We start from the raw sequence: 5,320 nt of genomic DNA on the forward strand, positions 1-5,320 counted from the left end.
GAGTACTATCATTCTATATATCTTCATAAACTGCTTCTTTTAATTCCTCTTCAATTTTTATATTTAGGTATATTTACAACATTGTTAATATTAATGCCTCAACATACAATACTGCTTTGTCAATCCATCAAGGAAGAGTCAGCATCACTCCACCACTGTATCTGGGTGCCCTCCACCGTCTGTCTCACCTCTCCATTCAGTTATACAAGCCTGCTCTTAGGGTTGATTGTCATTGATTGCTTTAAATTCCCTTGCCATTAAACTGAATTTCTTAGGTAAATGACAGTGTTTTTTTAAAAAGTTTGTTTTTTATTCTATAATTCATAGAGAATAAATAAACTCCCCTATATAGAATGCCTTAAAAAGAAATTATAAACTTATCAAATATTTATTTGAAATTCTTCACTTAATTTAACATGGGGATTTCATTATGGCACAGTCAATATTATACCTTAATTTCACCAAATATTTTAAACACTCTTAAACAATGATGTAAGAAGTTGACATTCTTTATGATTACAGTTCTTATTAATTGGAATCATATTATCTGTTTTCTAGAAGAAATACTATTACATTGCACATTTTTTATGATTTAGGAATAAAAAATAAAATCCATATATATTATCTATGTTAACAACAATGGAAAATTAATGTGGGAGGGATAGATTGCTAGCATGGGGGGCTAAGGGTTTCTCTTGTACAGGGCTCACCCAGGTTCAAGACCCGGGAACCTCTTATGGCCACTTGAGGGTAACCAGGAGTGATCTTAGTGCAGAGTCAGAAGTTAGCCTTGAGCACTACTCAGTATGACCCAAAGACAAAGAAGCAAAGCAAAAATAAAAGGTGAGAAACTGCTATTCATGATTTAAATGTTGAAATAAAAATTAAACAGTATAACTCTAATCACTAAATTTATGTTTCATCATTTACAAAACCTTGATTTACTAATTATTTCTTTTTTTGTCAAATGACTTCTCGGAGTAGTAAGCTTAGGTTATGAAGTATAAAAGTATGACTTCATTAATTTTCCTTAAAGAACTTCATACCAGATGTTGCAATGTTTGAAAATGTCTTATTTAATCTGATTTATGAGATCTTTTAAGATCCTGCTTCCTAAAAATTACAATGACAAACAATGTTATACCTCTTTCAGAATAATTGGAAAAATAACGTAAGATAATGACTATTAAAGCACATTATATGTCATAAAGCACTCTGACATGAAATTCTTTGATTTGGGAGATTACAAAATTTCAAAACATCTACCTCTTTTGAATTTTGTAAAAATAAACTATTCCTATTGTTCTTCATATTTAGAAACTGAAAAATTGCATTTTTGATTGCCCTTTTAGAAATTATAGTCAAACCAAGGTCTATTGGTGCCTACTAATTACTGTTAATCATCCACACTGTTCTTGTACTTCCTTTAAAAAACTCTTTCAGTGATTCTAAAATTGCTCAACCAAAATTCCACTCTTGGTTAAATAATGTGACTATAAGCCTGGGGGAGAAAAACAGGGAGGAAGCATGCCCCAGTTTTAGGAGAAAATAAATAGTTCTTCTCTGATTGTCCTTCACATGAGGTATGGGCAGAACTGCCCACTTTATTTCAAGTGAGATGGCCCATTATAAGAAAAGAATTGTACTTCTACAATTTTTATCCAATCATCTTCCCGTGGGCTTTTTTTATATTATTGTGCTTTTTAAATTTTTCCCCCAAGTACCATGAACAAATCTCTACTCAAATAAATTAACTTTCCAATTTTGACTTAGTTTAAACAAGTCAAAGCATTAGTATGCTAATGTGAAAACACAGAAATAAAGGCATCATGAGTGAATAAGAAAATCACTTTTTTTTTCCTAAACAAGAAAATTGCATTTATACCTCATCCTCCATAAACCACCTCAGTGCCTTTTTAAGTATTTGTTCTTGCCACTATTTTCTGCCCAGCTTTTCCTTGTTTTAGTTTATGACAAGATTGAACTCATCCGAAGCCTACCTACTTAGGAATGTAAGGAAGATGGAAATATGGGGATTAGACAATGCCTTCAACATGCTTGTTTTTACAATCATTATTAAGTATCTTCAATAATCTAAGGGCTTTTTGATCATAAATTCTTCATGGTGGTGTAAGAAAATGATAATTTTATTTCTTAAGAGGAAGGGTGAGTACTATCAAAATTTGAATAGCACTGTTGAGACTATCATCCGAATCACCTGGAAATGCACATTAGTGGTTCATCTTCTATAGTTACACTTCTAATTTATCACAATCCAAAACATATGTTACATGTCTGAAAATACTGAAAAGAACTCACATTATGTAGTTCTTGAATCATCAGTTATTTTAGTTCCAGTGTGGAAATGCTTATTCACTGAGTCACGGTTGTTCCATGTTAGTCCTCCTATGACCTTCATTCTTTCTTCATGCACTTATACTTTAGCAGGTATAAGTACAGAAATAAAAATAAATGCAAGTATTAAATTCCATCTCCATACCTGTGACTAGATAATAAAACAAACTGGTTTTAAAAACAAGTTATCTGACAATTTTGTTGTCTCAACACCTTTACTTCCTAACTGAAGTTGTTCACAATTCCTGACAGCTTAAAACAAGTAATATGAAATATATATATATAATATCATGGAATGCTCATTTCTTTTGTTCCCTCCATTTCTTACATTTGCTGCCTTTGACACCTAAGTTTAAATTACCAAGTCCATTCCTTTCTAGGCAAAATCATTTTTAAAAAGAGAGGCAGCACTCTAAAATCAATGAACAATTCTAAATTGAATGAGTTTGACAGTGCAGGCCAGGGACACTAACATAAAACACACCATTTGAAATAGGAGAAATTTAGGTCATGTCATTCTTTCCTCTCCTATTTCCAGGCATAGGTGACTAACTCCAGAACAAAGATTTTGCTCATTGTACTCTACAAACAAACAAACAATAAAAACCCGTAAAGGGTTCAGCTGAAAGTAGATAGAACAAAAGTCCAAAGATTTTAATAGTAAAGCAGTCTAAAATTACCAGGAGCAAAGTCCCAAATAATATTTAATGAGATATGAGCATCTACATGTTACTAGAAAATTTGGATACACCCTAGAAACTTAGTATAGAAATTCTCATTGACATTCCTATATCAGGCATTTTTATTCAAATCCCTCCTACCTGCCTAATCACCAGGTGGCAGTGTAGTAGCATTCATCCATATGTGCCTTTGAAAGTCTCAATTAAAATGGCATAATAATGGTATTTTAGCATACCATAGGTAGATTTGTTTGGGTTTACTGTTTTTGTGTTACTCTCTACCAGTATTAAAATAACCCCGTATACATTTTTGTGTGTGTGAATTACATTCTGTTTTGAGTACTGTGAATAGTTTCCTTTTCTAAAAATTTTAACCAGAAAAACTGAGTATATACAACTACAAATTCTTTGTTGTCTTAGTTTTAAATAAAAACCTCTTTTACATTATAGTGGGAAGTGAATTATGCATTTTTTTCAACCAACACTTTTCAACAATTGGATTAAGGCATAGTTTCTTACAACTTCAACAAAAGCATATGCCAGCCTACTATAAGCCTTGAAGACAAGAATTCTGACATTTCATTTTGCCTTATCTAAACTTTTCCAGCTGTCATTATGACACCTGAGACAAATTTTGAGTTTACAGTACTATTCCACTCTATCATCTCCTTTATATTTGCACAGTGTCCATTCAGCAGTTTAACTGGGACAAAAGAACCAATTTCAACATTTGGTTTCAGATACCCAGGATTTATTATGTATTTAAAGTATGTTTGGATATTTCTTTTTCACAGATGGAAATTCAGAAATCCACGTTATGCCATTTAATCTAATAATAACTAGTAAGTTTAGGAGAAAACCTAAAACTCATATCTTTTATATTTTCTATCTGAATTTACTGTCATATCCCAAAATGTTCTTGAAAGGCTAGAAAGGAATTAAGGAATATATCCCAAATTGTCTAAGTGAATTTTACTGTAAGATGAGTCAGTGGAGAAAGAGACTGTTTTTATCTTTGGAGGAACTATACACAGCATTATTTGGAAGGCAAAGGAAAGTGCCCTTTTCTCTAGAAATTGGAATTATACTGCAGGTATGATTCTTTAAGGGTTCACCACACAAAATCTCTAGGAAACAACAAAAATGGGAGCTTCTAGATGAGCTGAAGAATGTGGCAGTCTTATATAGTTGAATCAAAACCTTAAAATCAACTTTGAATCTTGCCTTGAGAAATCTTTCTTCTTTAGCCAGTTTACTTCAACAGGATACCTACCTGAAGCAACTCACAGATTTTACCCTGAGTAGGATGATGGAACATGACAACTAGTACAGAAGATCATATAATAATTGTAAAATATTTTTTACATATGTTTAGTCTTTATTAAGTTTACATTAGAACATTCTGTGAAATATATTAAAATAAAGTTAAAATAAAAGGCCCAAAATTAGAACTTTAAGATTTAGCATTTCAACTCAGCTTCCCTAATGAAGTTAATTTTTCTGCCTTGAGGAAGTCTTTGGTTGCACTAAAATTTCAATACACAAGAGACAAAGCACAACTATACATCACTGCAGTCAAAATTGCAAGAAAGCTTCATTTGGAATGGGAAGATGGTTCATATTTTCAAAGCAATGGTTCTGTTGAATTGTTTGACACTTCAGTGTCTTGGTTTGCAGCTTGTTCCTGCTGATACAAAATTTTAGAATATTTTTAAATTCTTCAAATAAGTCTATGTATTATAACAATAATTATTACATTAATATTAATTTTATGTATGCAATACTTGCTAAAACATAAATCATATTTATTATGGACATAATATGAAAGTATGTGAATAATGATCCTACAGTGTTTATCTGAAATGTTTTGGTAATATTCACAATTGTATAATTTTATATACTCATCTAAAATTAGTTGTATCTTGGTATTAGGTGGTAAATGATAAGGAATAAGAAGTATGAATTTTCTCATTAATATAAAATTAAAAAGATAAGCATTTCTAGAGATCTTAAAATTTTTGAGTAAAAATTGAAGTTGAAATTGAGTTGAATTTGAGATATCTCAGAAATATTTATAAATATTTAATATAAATATAAAATAAATATATCTTATAAATATATTTTATAATTATGTTGAATTACTATAAAATATAGAATAAATATGTTTTATAAATATATTTTATAATTATGTTGAATTACTATAAAATATAGAATAAATATGTTTTATAAATATATTTTATAATTATGTTGAATCACTGAAGCTAAGTGACATTTAAAATCATAAA

The sequence above is a fragment of the Sorex araneus genome, chromosome 1 (genome assembly GCF_027595985.1).
Source record: "Sorex araneus isolate mSorAra2 chromosome 1, mSorAra2.pri, whole genome shotgun sequence".
In the NCBI taxonomy this organism is placed as follows: Eukaryota; Metazoa; Chordata; class Mammalia; order Eulipotyphla; family Soricidae; genus Sorex; species Sorex araneus.